The sequence below is a fragment of the Stylophora pistillata genome, chromosome 7 (assembly GCF_964205215.1).
Source record: "Stylophora pistillata chromosome 7, jaStyPist1.2, whole genome shotgun sequence".
NCBI lineage: Eukaryota > Metazoa > Cnidaria > Anthozoa > Scleractinia > Pocilloporidae > Stylophora > Stylophora pistillata.
In genome coordinates, this window is record NC_142525.1 from 6,072,501 (window position 1) to 6,090,061 (window position 17,561).

Genomic DNA, 17,561 nt, shown 5'->3' on the forward strand with positions numbered 1-17,561 from the left:
GTAATAAAAATGCAGGTCTTCACAAAACAGTGGTTGGTTTGCCAGGTCAACCTATTGAAATGTATGTCTGTTTAAAATTTTTTTCTGATGAATGTCAAATAGTTCAATCATGTTATTCCTACTCCAAAACATGAGTATAATTGTAAATCTGTTAACGATTCACAAATAGTATTGATAGAAGGGGATTTATATTACACAGTCAATGATTTTCATATTGTTTCCATGGCCCAGTTGTATTCAAACTTGTACTAAAAGTTCAAAGTCTAAGTCTAATCTACCAATCAACTTAAGAGGTAATTGTAATCAAATGTCATTGAAAAGTAGAAAAAAACACATGCATGGGAATTGTAATTTTTTTTTTGACAAATGGTATTACCCCTTCGCACCCTGACATTGTCTGTATACATATTCTCCATACTGTACTGTTTACATTTCCTACGGTGCTGACATTAGGAGAGTTTGTTGAACAAGGTTAGGGCTCCTATAGCTTGTGATCATTTCCCTTACTCTTGTGTGATTCAGGAATGATATTTTAAGGAGAAATTTGATGATAGTTACGGGTTAAAAAGTTTAAATGCAGAGGCTCTCAAAATCACATGTCAGATAATTTCTTTTCGCTGAATGTTAACATGCCCACTACCATTCATTCAATTTTTTTACCATTTTATGTTGCTTCGATTCTCCAAACGCTCATTTAAAAACAAAAAACCCACAAAACTCTGTTCTCTCAGTGTGCAGTAATCATGTTGGCATTTTTTTGAGACAGATTACATGGTTTCCATTAGAAAGCATCCATGTGTTACAATAAACAAAGAGTTCTGAGATGAGGTGGCAAATGTTATATCAAATGAAATTAATTAGGTACACACCAGTCTTTGTCTTGAATGTCATGACCTCTGGCTCACTTTCTCCATGTCTGTTGAAGGTGAAGAGTTTCACTTCATACTCTGAGTTAAACTCAAGATTGGTAATTTTGAAGTGGGTCTCAACAATGTTTCCTTGTTGACAAAGTTTGCTGGATCCTGTCAAGAGTTTCTTCCTCCATTCCAGACGGTATTTAGGGCTGTCATCGGTGCAGTTTGTATTTGGTGCTAGCCAAGTTAGAGTGAACTCCACATCCACCTCACCTTCTTCTTTTTGGATGGTTGGTTTGTCAGGTAGACCTTTGAAAATTATTGAATCAGGATTTTTAATTCCTGATAGATGCAACTGTTATTAACAATAGATCTTTGAGGTAATTAACCATATGTCTAAACACTGTGTGTTCATCTTGAATAATAATCTCTTTAAATTTAATTAACTAAACAAAAGAGTAACATCACGTGCATTTTCTATGCTCCTTGAAACCTTTGCATTACTTTGCTCTCATCTCATTAACCTTTAATTTGTTTAGCCAGAAGATGATTCTTCTTTTCTTAATTCTGCACAATTTCCTGATCAATGTACACTACAATTCAACTCACCTAAGATGTCTTCTACTCTTGATTTCTTGAACCAAACTGGATCACATATAAGCTGCTGCTCATTAACCTCAAAGTTTAAAATTCCAACTGCTTTAGTGTTCCTCTCACCTTCTTCCAGTAAAACAGTCGAGCAACACTCTGTAGGGCTGGGTAGGTGACTATCATCATTTTCGGGAACAAGTTTCCCTTGCATGTATTCGTATCTATTACTTCCAATATAAACAAACAGGGGTTTGCTTTCCTTTACACCTATCTTAGGTTCGAGATCCCTTAAGACACTGGAGTGCTTGCGTCTAAATCGGTTGTGGTTTAGTTCTGAACACTCAGAATCAACAAAAATCACCACCAATCCAGAACAGACATAAAGTGGACTTTTTTTTATGATACTCTCCAATGGGTAACATTTCAGTTTTGAGTTTGGTTTAGTAAACTCCACTTGGTATTTCTCAGCTTCAAAGTTCTCTTTTGGAATGAGTTTGGAACTTGTTATGATAAAGTACTCACTCCAATCAGGGTTTCGGACCTTAGGCTCATAAAATAAACACCCCCAGCCAACAGCTCCATCTTGACATGTTATTTTGCAGAGTGCCTTGCGTCTCTTCCTTTCAAGTACATCATATGATGACTGAAACATGAACGCTATGAAAGATTCTGCCATTTCACTGGAAAGAAGCCAGGATTACCTTGATGGTGAGAGAAAAAAAAACTTATTAACATCATATCCAAGTTACAACCATAAAGATGTACGTACAGTCGTACTGGATTTGTTTGGTTGAAAGAGTCCTCGCAAGCTACAATTACTACATAAGATCCATGTAATAGCCCTTGCCAAAGGAGTAGTGTCTTGTTAATTATCTTTAAGTTGGTCACTAGATTATGATAGCCATGATGCGATAATGTATTCTCATACTTAAAATGTTCATCATATGTTACTGTTGTGATTCCCCTAACAACCAACCGACCGATCCACAGAGATACAAATGGCCACTGAAACCAAAATGCACTCTACAGTCAGAGGTTTTAATAAATTTTTCCATCAGAAGCTGCCAATGGTGTATTAATAGGTAGATGTGACCAGAAAGGGGCCGTAAAGGCCAAACCCAAACACAAGAGCCTCAGAATAAATCCTTAGAAACCTTTACAGGTATGTTAAAGTATGGATGGTAAACTTTATCGCCCCCGCAAATTAATACTAAACAATTGGTTCATGCTTAACTTTCAACTGGGGGTAAATTGAGGTAATGATAGAAAACTTTTTTGCCCTGCATGCAAATACTCTACAATTGGTTCATGCTTTCAACTGTGGGTAACTATTTAGGGCGACCCTAAAAGCCAGAACGATGGAATGCTAGAGCAACAGAATGCTGGAATGACAGAATGCTGGAACAATGAAATGCTGGAACGACAGAATACCGGAATGCTGGAATGACGAAATATGATCCCAAATGCTAAAACGCGGAACGACGGTATATGACCCCGAATCCTAAAACCCAGAAAGACGGAATATGACCCCAAATCCTAAAACCTGGAACGGATGTCAGGACATGTTGACAAAGACAATAACGCACGTGACTAAAACTAAGTGTTGATTTTTCATTCCTTTGCTGTGTTATGAATAATTATGAACCATTATACATGAAAGGTAGCTGCATTGTAAACCTGTTTATTTATCTTTTGTTCTGCTAAGGAGATGGCTCAGGAGATTTCGTGGTCAGTTTCATTGCATACCGCGAGCATTTTTGGCACATTTGTTTGAAGTACTAACGAATCCATTCTAGAGCAGCTGTAGGTGCACTTAAAAAAAAAATCATATTTTACTTTTAAGGAAAGGTCATGAGTTGGTTCTGCTGCCAATCAATTGCAGAAGTATCAGAAGATTAGGATTAATGTGAAACTAATTGAAGACTTGTGATGAACTGACTCGACAGCGCCACGAATTAGGCCAATTTTGAAGGTTTTGTTAAAGAAAATGCCGTAAGCCGTTTCAATTAGATTTCTCCTATACGAGGGAGAATTTTAACAAACGAAGGTTGCTGTCATATGTATTGGACTAAAGCCTACCAGTGGACAAAGTATGGATGAAATTGAATTTTGAGCTGTTTCCGCGATTTCTTTGATTTTTACTGGCATTTAATCTTAAGTTGTTTATTGGAAAAAGGCATTTCCCCTCAAAAAGTCTATTGATTCACATTAACGAGTATGAAGAGTGAACACTAAATGTAGTGTGCAAGTAAACACAATATTTCATTCATAGAGAACAATCCCTTTCTTTCCTTCAAATTTAAGGCTAAATGAGTGTATAAGTCATAAAAAAAATGCCTATGTATGCCCTATCTGAGAGCTTGATTATGGTACAAGTCTGTTAAGATTGACCCCCTTTCGGTTTATCAAGTAACTAAACTGTTAACAGAAGAGAGCACCTTATAGCATAGTTTTTTCAACTCTTGGCAAATCTCCTTAACTGACATTATTTGCCATTCTATATCTCTTTGCACAGTTAATAGAACACTGCAAATATCACCTTTAGTCTTCTAAGTTTCCTGGGTAGTCTTCAGCATACTCGATTAGTGCTGGTGAGTTAATTTCAGAATATCATCCAAAATGTCGAAGTAATAGCAACTATGATAGACATTGTAAGAAATATACAACTTTTTTGAGAGACATGTTTGGACCTGCATATGACATCTTCAGTCAATGAGTACTCATTGACTGAGTGAGTACTCATTTACTCATTGACTGAGTGAGTACTCATTTACTCATTGACTGAGTGAGTACTCATTTACTCATTGACTGAGTGAGTACTCATTTACTCATTGACTGAGTGAGTACTCATTTACTCATTGACTGAGTGAGTACTCATTTACTCATTGACTGAGTGAGTTCTCATTTACTCATTGACTGAGTGAGTACTCATTTACTCATTGACTGAGTGAGTACTCATTTACTCATTGACTGAGTGAGTACTCATTTACTCATTGACTGAGTGAGTACTCATTTACTCATTGACTGAGTGAGTACTCATTTACTCATTGACTGAGTGAGTACTCATTTACTCATTGACTGAGTGAGTTCTCATTTACTCATTGACTGAGTGAGTACTCATTTACTCATTGACTGAGTGAGTACTCATTTACTCATTGACTGAGTGAGTACTCATTTACTCATTGACTGAGTGAGTACTCATTTACTCATTGACTGAGTGAGTACTCATTTACTCATTGACTGAGTGAGTACTCATTTACTCATTGACTGAGTGAGTTCTCATTTACTCATTGACTGAGTGAGTACTCATTTACTCATTGACTGAGTGAGTACTCATTTACTCATTGACTGAGTGAGTACTCATTTACTCATTGACTGAGTGAGTTCTCATTTACTCATTGACTGAGTGAGTACTCATTTACTCATTGACTGAGTGAGTACTCATTTACTCATTGACTGAGTGAGTACTCATTTACTCATTGACTGAGTGAGTACTCATTTACTCATTGACTGAGTGAGTACTCATTTACTCATTGACTGAGTGAGTACTCATTTACTCATTGACTGAGTGAGTACTCATTTACTCATTGACTGAGTGAGTTCTCATTTACTCATTGACTGAGTGAGTACTCATTTACTCATTGACTGAGTGAGTACTCATTTACTCATTGACTGAGTGAGTACTCATTTACTCATTGACTGAGTGAGTACTCATTTACTCATTGACTGAGTGAGTACTCATTTACTCATTGACTGAGTGAGTACTCATTTACTCATTGACTGAGTGAGTTCTCATTTACTCATTGACTGAGTGAGTACTCATTTACTCATTGACTGAGTGAGTACTCATTTACTCATTGACTGAGTGAGTACTCATTTACTCATTGACTGAGTGAGTTCTCATTTACTCATTGACTGAGTGAGTACTCATTTACTCATTGACTGAGTGAGTACTCATTTACTCATTGACTGAGTGAGTACTCATTTACTCATTGACTGAGTGAGTACTCATTTACTCATTGACTGAGTGAGTACTCATTTACTCATTGACTGAGTGAGTTCTCATTTACTCATTGACTGAGTGAGTACTCATTTACTCATTGACTGAGTGAGTACTCATTTACTCATTGACTGAGTGAGTACTCATTTACTCATTGACTGAGTGAGTACTCATTTACTCATTGACTGAGTGAGTACTCATTTACTCATTGACTGAGTGAGTACTCATTTACTCATTGACTGAGTGAGTACTCATTTACTCATTGACTGAGTGAGTACTCATTTACTCATTGACTGAGTGAGTACTCATTTACTCATTGACTGAAGATGTCATATGCATGCCCAAACATGTCTCTCAAAAAAGTTGTATATTTCTTACAATGAATATCATCCAACTTGACATGTATGGATTTGAATAAATTTTGCGTGTTCTGCATGGAGATGTACAAACACACTTATAGCAAGCAACACCGGCTGTAGGCAAATTATCCTGCTGTTAATTTGTTTCTTTTTTAGGTTAGTTGAAATGCCTTATGGCTGTAAAAATATCTTATGTAATTAATGCAGCCTGCAAGAAGAACAAGGTGTGAAACTGACTTTCTTGACATTCCTACACTCGATTCCCATTCTAAACTCCATATTCCAGATTCCTTATCTTACATTTCGCCAAAACGTGCTCAAACATGGCAAAAAAGTTCTCAAATAGTGCTCGATAGCTACAGAAACTGCTTTATATCTAGAAATAGCGCACAAAAGTTGCTGGCAGTAGCGTTTTTGTTTTTTTATTATTTCCGAGCAGAGATATATACATATCCTAGTTTAATCAAACTTTTAACTCTCGATTTTCAGTCAAGTATAGCAGCGCGTGTCGTAAAAAACTCTTTATCAGTCATGCATAGTTTCTAAAAGCAGTCATAGCATCACAGAACCGTATAAAATCAACCTTATTAAGCTACCACTGTTATTAGTCTTTCTTCGATCTATTGTATCGAGGCATCACAGAAACTTCAATTCAAGAGCGCTAAAAGTTTTGATGAAGACGAAGTCGCGAACCAATCAACTTGGACTGTCCCACGCTTGGAAGGACTGTAGCTCGTGCAGTTCCATGACAACAGTTAGCTAAATAGGTGACAAAGTGGAATTATTCATAATTCAGCTTCATGATAATAGAATTACTCGGCGTTACTTAATTAAAACGTTTCGAAGACAAAACATTGGATTTGACAAAGGGAAAGTTGTGAAAATTGTGCTGAAATTTTTTCCAAACAGCGCAAAAATGCTCAAACTCTGATAAAAAGTCATTGTGCTCAAGACTGCTGGGAATGTAAAATAGTGCTCCAAATTCGAAAAAATGCCAAAAAACGCCCAGCGCAATCGGGACAGGCCTACTTACATACCTAATTAAAAATTCCACTTTTGTCATGGAACTCCACGAGCTAAGGTCCTTCCAAGCGTGGGAACAGTCCAATTTGACTGGTTCGCGACTTCGCGTTCATCAAAACTTTTAGCGCTCTTGAATTGAAGTTTCGAGAATATTCCATGGCTGTAATCACAACAGACACTTGTATCCTTACGCTTATTGCTTCTTTAAATTGTGCAAGAAAATCTCTTATAACAACAAACATATGAAACATATGTGTGAACTGCGGTTATGAGACGTATATGAGCACGATCCTTCGCAGTAAAGCACTATTTGAGCAATAGTGAAAATCAGACCTGAAAAAAATTTCAGGCCTGTACGGGATTCGAACCACTGACCTCTGCGATACTAGTGCAGCGCTCTACCAATTGAGCTAACAAGCCAACTGGGAGCAGGTCATCAAATTAATTCGACATAAACCCGTAGATGATAAATCAAACAACAACAAACATATGAAACATATGTGTGAACTGCGGTTATGAGACGTATATGAGCACGATCCTTCGCAGTAAAGCACTATTTGAGCAATAGTGAAAATCAGACCTGAAAAAAATTTCAGGCCTGTACGGGATTCGAACCACTGACCTCTGCGATACTAGTGCAGCGCTCTACCAATTGAGCTAACGAGCCAACTGGGAGCAGGCCATCAAATTAATTCGACATAAACCCGTAGATGATAAATCAAACAACAACAAACGTATGAAACATATGTGTGAACTGCGGTTATGAGACGTATATGAGCACGATCCTTCGCAGTAAAGCACTATTTGAGCAATAGTGAAAATCAGACCTGAAAAAAATTTCAGGCCTGTACGGGATTCGAACCACTGACCTCTGCGGTACTAGTGCAGCGCTCTACCAATTGAGCTAACAAGCCAACTGGGAGCAGGCCAGTTGGCTTGTTAGCTCAATTGGTAGAGCGCTGCACTAGTATCGCAGAGGTCAGTGGTTCGAATCCCGTACAGGCCTGAAATTTTTTTCAAGTCTGATTTTCACTATTGCTCAAAAAAATCTCTTATGTTTTGAACAACGCAGCAAAGAATGTAAATTGAGTTATTTAACAACTCAGTTTGAGGAATATTTTCCAAGTCTTTTATCTATTTGACTTTCGACTGCCGTTCGGCTTTAGTGAATTTTGAGTTCTTGCATGTTGTTCTATACGTTGGCAGAAAAAAAAAACCTTCGAAATTCAAAGGTTACCCACTGTAGAATCGAGCTTACACATACCCATAAGCTTGCTGAGTTAAGGAACTGAGAAGGATTTTACAATATGTGTTTCTTAGGCGTCGTTTCCTCATGTGCGATACACCGACGTACATAATGATCATTAATGTCACTTCATCATTATTTCACGTTGGTTTGTTAAAAGCATTTTTCTTACCTTTGGCCTTGAGCTTCTCTCCTGGTGTAGGCACAATCTGTTACACAACGCAAGAAGTGGATTCAATCAACAGCTGTTGGAAGAAATTGATGTGACTTCAACACACAGTATTATGTAGCCCACTCAAATGGGTGCGCTCGCTTTCGATTCTCTATGAAATGCCTCAAATTGAAGGTTGTTCGTCAAATCATCTTTTTTAACCATTTTTTGGTCCTAAACTGCTTTTTCTGTATAATAACACGTGGGTTGCCCTTTGCGAAATTTTAAAAAAGGATCGAAGATGCAAACAATAATTTTCCTGTCTCAGCATTGAGAGAATTTACATTACGGAATCGCGCTCATTGAAAAGCGTCGCCCGTGAAAAGTGAGGTATCCATGATGCTTTGCAGGTTGAATGGGGTTGCAAAAGCTCACCGCCAGCTTCGGTCTCTTAAGATCTAAATTTAAGAATTCCCAAACGGGAGTTGTAAAATTTCGCTTTGCGTCCGTTCAGAAACAATGGCGATACAATTGAAGCAATTAGTATTGTTTGAAGGTGATGAAACGAAGTGTGGTTATGGCAAAGCTGAGTTGGAACTGAGCGTGTACATACGTGGAGTAGGAATTTACAACGTATACTTAAGCTTTTCGAAAAGTAAATAGACTTTCCCGACGTGTTAAGTGAAACTGACAGCAATAACGGGCTAAAAAGAAATATTTATGTAATGTTATTTTGTTTTCATGGCGAAATTGATGGTCGAGCCTTGTAAATCTGCTGCATTTCCGTCGTAACATATTTATTCGTCTATGAGCCGTGAACTCAGCTATAAGCCGAACTCAGCTATAAGCCGAGACCCTAAACTTCGGTCTGTTTTAATTGGGTTGTTAAAACATGTGAACTGAAAATACTCGGCTAAAAGCCGAGACCATATTCAGAGAATTCCATTCTCGAAAAAACTGAAATGAACGCAGAAGTTTCGAAACAGAAAAGTGTTTCAGTGCAGTATTGCCGTCGAAAACAATTCCGAGATAACCAGAGAGTACGTCATCAGTAAGTCTATGGTCCGAGATTTTGGTAGTTTTATGAAAAGATCGCTCAGCTTGAATAAATAATTTTACATTTGATCGATTTTTAAACAATATCGCCTAATCGAGATTACGGCTATTCTTCTTCGATGAATAGCGCTCTGTTTCGGTTGTCTGAGCAAGAAACAATACTTGTGAACACCGGCAATACTTGAAACAACACTTACCAAAACAGTCCTGCATGAAGTTACGCATGCTCTCTTTTTCTTTTCTAGCTTATTTGCATTTTCCCGTGCGACGTTTTCAATGGGCGCGATTCCGTAATGCTACTTTAAATTGACAAGTGGAAGGACCAGCTAGACGAAAACCCTCTCTAAGATCTGCAGTACTCACAACAGTATGCCTTTCGGTCGTACTCCTATACTAAATGTAACTATTATAGCCTGCATGAAGAACAAGCTGGAAAACTTGGACTTTCTAGACACCGCTATCCTCAATTCCTTCTTGTGTTTTCGCAGTCAAGATATTATATGGTTGTTATCAGAACAGACGCTTTTATCCTTATACTTGTTGCTGCTTCAAATTAAGCAAGTATATCACGTAAACTTTTAACAAAAGAGCAAGGAACATAAATTGATTTCCAAAATAACTCAGCTGGAGGAATAATATTTCCCAAGTATTCGCATTTTACTTTCGATTTCTGCTTTCAGTTTAGAGATCAATTTGATTCTATCATGTTGCGTTCCACGGCCCAAAAAACTCAAAATTCAGATGCTACCCGTAATATAATCTAACCTACACACATCAGAAAGCTTCCTGAGAGGAAAGGACTGAGAAACTGTAGTCACGATTTGACGACGTAGGTGCGGCGTTCCGTTAGTTTCTTACTGAGCGCCGATTCTGCTCGAGGCATGTGCAATTAATAATGTCATACCGTACATCAATATCTATACATTGATTTATTAAAAAGCATTGTTCTTACCTTTAACTTAGAGATTCTCTACTGATTTAGACACAATCTGTTAGTTACACAACCCTTGAAATCGATTCCACAAACATCTGTCAAAAGAAATTGATTTGAATTCAACCATAGTATTCAGTGGTTTGTTTAACTTGAATGGTCAATGCCTCTTTGTAATTGTTAAAGAAACAAGCATGCCAGTTGCATTATATGGTAGCAGTAATAACTGTTAAATATATATATATATTATTGAAGATTCAGAATAAAATATCCAAAGCTTGAAACCTGTGTTTGTCATATTAAATTATTTTGGTGCTTGATCAGTCCATAGTTATTGACTATGCTATACATCATGATAGGGTATTTACATTCAACACATGCCGTGTAAGATAACAGCAACTTTAACAATTCAATATTATTCAAAAATTTTAAAACTGATCTAAGGTTGTCTTTCTTTTCCACAATCGTTACTGGCTCTCGTGATTTCCTTGCGAAGTGCTTTAGCCTTAACTTGCTTTGCTTTCATTTTATGTTTCTGTATCACATCTTTGGCAAAAGAAAAGGAACGTACTCTCACAAATAAGCTAACAATATTTTGTAATACGTCCTTGCCAACATTCTTACAGATGACCAGTTCAGAATCAGACACCAATGTGTTGTATGCTGAAACTGTTGCAACATCATTAATAGACTTCATTATGATACTGTTGATGTCAATACTCTGTAAGCCAGACTTTGCTGTGGCAGCCCTAAAATAGTTTTCTGTTCTTAAAAATATTGTTTGAGCACTTTTTGTGATACTCCACAAACCCCCACGATTCAAACAGTTAATGAGTTTCTGAGTGTCTTTAACATTTTCAGCCTCATCTTTACATTTCCCAGCCTTCAGTAAAGAAATCGCTTGTTCACTTTCTGCTGATTTAGAGATCTTTGAATTGACATGCTTGTTATGTAACTTATGAAGCACATAACCTCCAAGGTATTGCAGCCCAGCCATTTCTTGCTCTAATAATGGAACATTTGTAGCTTCTAAATTAGGAGTACTCGTAGCAGCCTTCTCTTTACTGTATGATAACATACGATCAGCAACTTTGGTAGATAGCAGTGTAGCTGCATTTCGTGACAATCCCTCGAAATACTTCATGGCATTCAGTGGCACAGCTGAGTAGAACTTTGTGTAGAACTTTTCAGCATCTCCATTTTTAACTAAACCTTCATAAGTCTTTCAAAGTTCACAGAATTCCAATGTTTGTTCCCCAAGTTTTACAAAAACATACGATCTAAGCTCGTCCCTTAAGCCTTCTGGGAAAACCTTGTTATCAGCGAGTTTGAGCTTCACTTCGTCGACCATATTTGCCAAGATTTCAGCCGTAAAAGTCTCGCTTTTTTCTTCATCCTGTCTCGCAGAGTCTTCTTGGTGCTTTAGGGATGTGTGCCTTTTCAGACCTCCCTTGCTCTTGTACGTTTTCTTGCAAAGGTCGCAGATTAGTCGGCTGTTTTGGACCTATTCACGAAAGCACATATATTTCGAGATTAGAACTGACCCGCTTTATAAGTCCAAAGTTGCCCTTATAAAGAATTATCAAACACTGTTATATCTTACCTCATTTACTGCTTCACTAAATTGCTCTTGCACAACTTCTTCAGCCTCTAGTATATCAATAATGGCATCGAAATCTTCTCCGAATAAAAAGAGATCGTTCACGTCCGCCATGTTGTTTTGGAATGTGCACGGTCAATGTCTACTGTACATTTTTTGTCGCTGTCATCAACCAAGATTCGAACACTGAGCCAACAAAGAAAAATGATTTCTATAAGAAAGTGTCCTTTTAAAGGCCCATGTTCACCCAAAATGCATTGCACACCCTGTGCTCCAGAAAAATGTTTTCGGGTAGTTGAAAATTGCTGTCTTCAGTATGTGTAGAGTCACACTTTGGCCAAGCATGAAAACAAGTGAACACCCCATCAAATGTGTCAGCCAATCAAAACACTGCATTGGACAAAAAAGTGTTTCAAAACAACAACACAAATGTGCAAAGCCACTTGGGTGTACATGGGCCCTTAAAGCATGATTTGTTATGTCTTTCATTAACCTGGACCCACTCCAGAAAAAGAATTGTAAAAAAGTAAAGATGCTTATAAGTCCAAGAAAAGTTAAAATATTCTCAAAGATTTTTCATTTTAAACTTAGGCTTTTGTCGTCGAATTTTAAAGTAAGGGCAATAGTCTGACTATAACCAGGGCTAAAGAGAATTCCAAAATAAAATACAAAATTATACGAGTAGCAATCAATGTCAGATTTATGCTCTCTTTACCTTGGACCTAGCTACAATATATTAAAAAACTTAAAGAAAATCCCCGTGGCTCATGAAACATACATGAAGAAGACCAGAGCCCAGAGCCCTTTTGTCTATATTCACTCAAACCATCATACATGTACCACATATTATTATAATAAAAGGTACAAATGTAGTGACCCCCATTCCACAGTGTTGCCCCATACAGTGTAAAGCATTTCCCAAACAAAAACATTGATTGTGACGTGTTTGACAATCTAAGATTACCTCCTCTGCTAAGTAAATCAACTGAAAAAACAAGAAATGATTTCAAATTCAACATAACACGACGGCTGCTAACCCTCACCCCCGCGCAATGCCATGAGGTGTCTGCATGTCCATGTTCATCAAAAGTCACATCCTCATTGAAAGGGATTTCTTCTGCTGGCTTGTTAGAAAAGTTCCTTCCACACTGGGAATCAGGTGATTGCTGCCAGTCTTCAAGGGCATCCAGAAAAATACTGCTTGTAAGCTTGGAGGGCTGTGCAAGGATGACTGACAGAGACTGCACTGAGTGTACTTGCAGCGGACAAGTTGTAAGGCAACAGGTTGTTGTAATGGTGCTTGTCAGGTATGGACGAAGGAGCATCAAGAAATAGTCATTCTCATTGCCATACAAGTCCAGGGTACCAGCAACAACTTTAAAATTAAAAATATAACACAAAAATTGAATTGAATATAATATTTTTATTATTACATAATCATTATTAATATACATTTTTCTTCTTATCTGACCAATCTTTGCCAACATTTTTATTACTGAAAATAGTTAGCTCTATTATAAAAATACTCAATGACAAATTGTTCATGTCAGAAGTAAAAATAAAATCCAGGTAAGTTTTTTACCTTCAAATTCTTTTCTCTCCTAGCCCTAACCCATGAATAATAAGGTTACGAGACAAAGGAAAATATAGAGAATTGACCAAAGTTAAAATTCTAACCTGTGTTGAAATGTGACCTAGAAGTCTGTGTAAGATTAAATGATAATTTTTAAAAGGAAAAAGAAAACAGTTCATGCGTACCTCTTAGTTGCTGCCATTGTGGAATAGACTGCAAGATAAGCAACTTTGCATCTGCATATAGGCCATCATCTATGAGCTTAAGAGATGTCCCTATTATGTGAGCTGACTCTGGAAGGTCACTGAGCTCCACCTTGTGTGATTTGGTCAGAGCCTGAAAAATCATCAACCAATTATCCAAGGGACAAGTATTAGTAAGTGATATCCCAGTACTCGTCAGGCCACCCCAAGGAAAGACAGTCAGCTCCTGGTCTTGTTCAGAAGCACATTTTTTAGCACTGAAAACAACACTGGAGGCTGAGAGTAGAGCCTCTGCAGCATCAATTTCTTCTTGGCAGTATAAGCTCGGCTGGATAGACTCTTCAACCAATTCAGATTCTATGGTTCTGCACAAGTCAGGATATGACGGAGGTGACACAGGTGAACATGCAGCAGGTGTTACAGGATCCATAGTAGTGGGCGATGTGCATTCAGCGGCTGCAAATTGATCTACAGACTCAAAAGAAGAAGTACATGTGGTAGGGTCTCCAGGTATTACACCACATTTAGGTGATTCCAAAGGAAACTGTTTGGAGGAATGCAAGCTCTCTGAAGGCTCATCTGAAACAAATGGCAAGAGATTCCTAGGGACATGCATTTCAAAGAACTCAGGGGCAATAACAAGCATTCACAATGCTGTCAGACAACACAAAATCTTCTTAATGAGAGGCTCATCTCTTGGAATCCTTTCTACTGAATCAGGACCACTTGCTGCATGTAGAATAAAATCACAGTACTTTCTTCCTGTCACAAGAAGGATGTGTTGACACTGGTAATAATACGCATGGGTGCGCTTCAGGACACACTTCCCATCTTCTACTTTAAAGCATTGCCTACCGAGAATTTTCTTAGGCACTGGAGAGTTTTTGCACGTAACTGTCTCTACACTGTACTGTTTAAAGATTTTCAATGCCTTGATCTCTACAACAGTGTCATTTCCAACAAGGCCGTCTGGAGAACAACCAAGAAATGGGAACTCAGGGTTCACCCAAAATCCTGTAGGGGATACTCTTGTCTTGGTGGCATACTTCAGTATAGCTTTTGGTTCACTTTCAAGGCCATAACGCATCCAGTATGTCTGAAAATGATCAGATGCAAGGCCCCAAATCTGGTTGGCAATAAACTTATTCGCTTCAATGGCAGCATTTGGCTGGGACTCACTAACAAGCTTCCCAACTTTAAAAGCACCGAGACACCTGGACGCTGTCAGCCTGCACCAGCGTTCACAGAACCATCTCTCGGATTTGCTCTGCTCCTGTGTTGCAGGCATTTCCATAAGAGCTTCCGGCTTTAAATTATTGTACAATAGTTTAACTTGCTTTAACAACATTTCTTTCCTCTCACAATCAAGTACGTAATCACTGTAGGTAAACTGTAGCTGAGTTTCCCACATTGAGACTAGGTTTACACTAGAGGAGAGTTTTCCGGATTCGTAAATGTTTCCGGATTCATCAATTTTGGAGTATTCGGGTTCGTAGGCGTTTATACTGAAAGGATATTCGGATTCCTGACCGTTTACACACAACGACAACTCCGGGAACATTCGAAATAGAATGGTTACCAAGCCCAGTGTTGTTTCGTCGTTCGATCGACAAAGTGAAAATGCCTCCCCCAAAAATGGCTAGAGTAGATCCAGATGCCACTGAGGCAAATTTGAGTCGGACAGATACCAAGCAGTCTACGTCGTCGGCGATTAAGTGTGGCTGACGTTAAACTTCCTTGCAATAATAATTTGCGTTTCTTCAGAAATACTGCGGTACACATGATACAATTTATCGCCTGAACCTGCAACAAGATTAGGCAACCGGAGACCGCCAGCAATGTTAGCACCAGATCCATTTTGGTTTCACCGCAAACTGAAAAGATTGAAGGTGGAAATAATATCCGGATTCGAGAAAAAAAGCGGTTACACGACAAAACTTTCCGGATTCAAAAGTTATCGGATTCAAAGTTCCCACTTTAAATTGCGGATTCAAAATCTCCGGAGACACGACCAAACCGGTAAGTTTTTATTTCGGATTCGTCCACTTTCGTGTAAACGGCAGAATGAATCCGGTACTAAAACGTTTCGGATTCATCACGAATCCGGAACAATTTCCTCTAGTGTAAACCTAGTCTGAAACTCCTGTATCTTCAGCTTGAGACAAAGCTTGAATGTTTCTCAAAAATTTATTAATATGCTGCTCGTTTACCTCCCTATATCTGGCAGGCCTCGGATCAAACTCAATGACGGACAAAGTTTGCTTGGACCTCTTGCTTGGATATGTCGCATCGCTTACTCTTCTGGGATTTTTGTTTCTCTTCTTTCCTTTATTCCAAGAACATTCTTGGCTTGTGCAAGGTGTTTTCAACATTGTCCCATGTTTCTGAACATGGTCAAGGATACAAAATAAAACGGCTACAACATGACTACAACGACCTAAAGACGAAGCCCTGCAAGGATCACAAGAGGCATGAAGAACGGCACCACTGTTCACAGACAAAACAACAACAACATTGTGCTACAACTCTGCTCTCATCGACGGCCAAACGTGAGCCCTCACTAAATAATGATCGCCGTTTACCGTGTCCATCATATCGTGAACAAAGCCTGAATCCACGTACTTTCTTCCATTTTTCAAAGGTTTATCCGTCATGTGCCCCAGCCCATCTTCGATGTCTTCAGGATGATCGGAAACATTTTGGATTGATTCTAGCGCGTAGTAATGCACGTGCCCATAGTTGAAGAGCGAAGGAATGTTTTGAGACGGAAAAACACGCCAGCCAGTCGACGGAATACACGGAATGGATATCGATCCAGAATTTGTCTTTACATCAGAATTTTCTCGAAGAACTTTGCAGCAAACCATTTTCCATGATCGATTGCCGGATCAAGGGTGTAATAATTCCCGCTCCTCACACACTCTCACTCGCTGTACAAGATCTTCTCGTTTACCGCTTAATTTTTAAGCCCCTACATTTTAACCACCGTTTTAGCTGGTCTACAGTGTATTCTTCCGGTTCTCTTTCAAATTTGGAGCCAGGAACACTGTCCTCTTCGGTCAGAACTGTAAGGGAATGAGGCGTACTACTCGCCATTTACCTTGTAGCTCTCAAAGAAGTGGAGTTTGTTTGTCTGAGTCACGCGGGGGGTCTAAAATTTCATGACGTCATTAGTATAAAGCGCCATTGCCATTGTTCTGGACTGACTAGCCTCGTCTTCACGTGGAATACAAAAGGATTATGTGTGGGAGGCTAGTCAGTCCAAAACAATGGCAACTCAAATTGGACGCCATATTTGCATTCGGTGTATAATTACATATCAATCAACTCAAACCAAAGGATCAGAAGCAGTCATCTGGATGACTGAAGACGACAGATATTAAAATTTTAACCTCAAAGTGCAAATGTTACAACAAACGTCCAAATTATTTCAGTCCATTACCCTTAATTCATTGCCAAGATCTCGTCTGTAACTTCGACTATTATCTGCCATACAATTCTTATGATGAGAATTAGAGAATTCGGTATTGGATCATCTGATAATCTCTAATTTATATACTTTGTTTATTCTCACCACCTGCCTGCTTGATATTGTATTGATCTTGTGAGGAGAAATTCTGTGTTGATCACTTAAGGGAGTCAAAGGGTTTAGCTTTTATATACATCTCCAGCTTTGGACCATCACAGACAGTTTGTAAGGAACAGAGCGGGTGAAAAATGTACACTTAGGAATCAGTCATTACATATGGGAGAGGTATCATATGGTTCATTTCATATTTCATGTGTTCTTCCTTTATGCCTTTTTTAGCCGACCCCTCGCCTTTGTTAGAGCTTAGCGAATTAAATCTCGATAATGAATACTTATTTTAAATTTACGTTTTAGACAATAAATCTGCCATCTTACTTGGCCAAAATGTATTCCGACATAAAATCGTCTGGATTCTATTTGTTGTAGCACTTTCACAAACAAAGCT

At 38.4% G+C, this 17,561-nt stretch overlaps 2 protein-coding genes and 1 pseudogene across 3 annotated transcripts in view; all 3 read right to left on the reverse strand.

The window, feature by feature from the left end:
- LOC111341973 (elongation factor G, mitochondrial) overlaps positions 1-17,561 on the reverse strand; it is a 91,236-nt gene that overhangs the window by 56,439 nt on the left and 17,236 nt on the right. The gene's annotated exons all lie outside the window — the stretch shown is intronic.
- LOC148726361 (uncharacterized) overlaps positions 1-17,561 on the reverse strand; it is a 357,363-nt gene that overhangs the window by 20,135 nt on the left and 319,667 nt on the right. The gene's annotated exons all lie outside the window — the stretch shown is intronic.
- LOC148726362 (uncharacterized) lies at positions 10,435-16,698 on the reverse strand (annotated as a pseudogene). The gene is made up of 4 exons (XR_015989497.1): positions 15,730-16,698; positions 13,570-15,005; positions 11,815-13,186; positions 10,435-11,715 (listed from the first exon to the last, which is right to left on the reverse strand). The product of XR_015989497.1 is annotated as an uncharacterized LOC148726362 (transcript).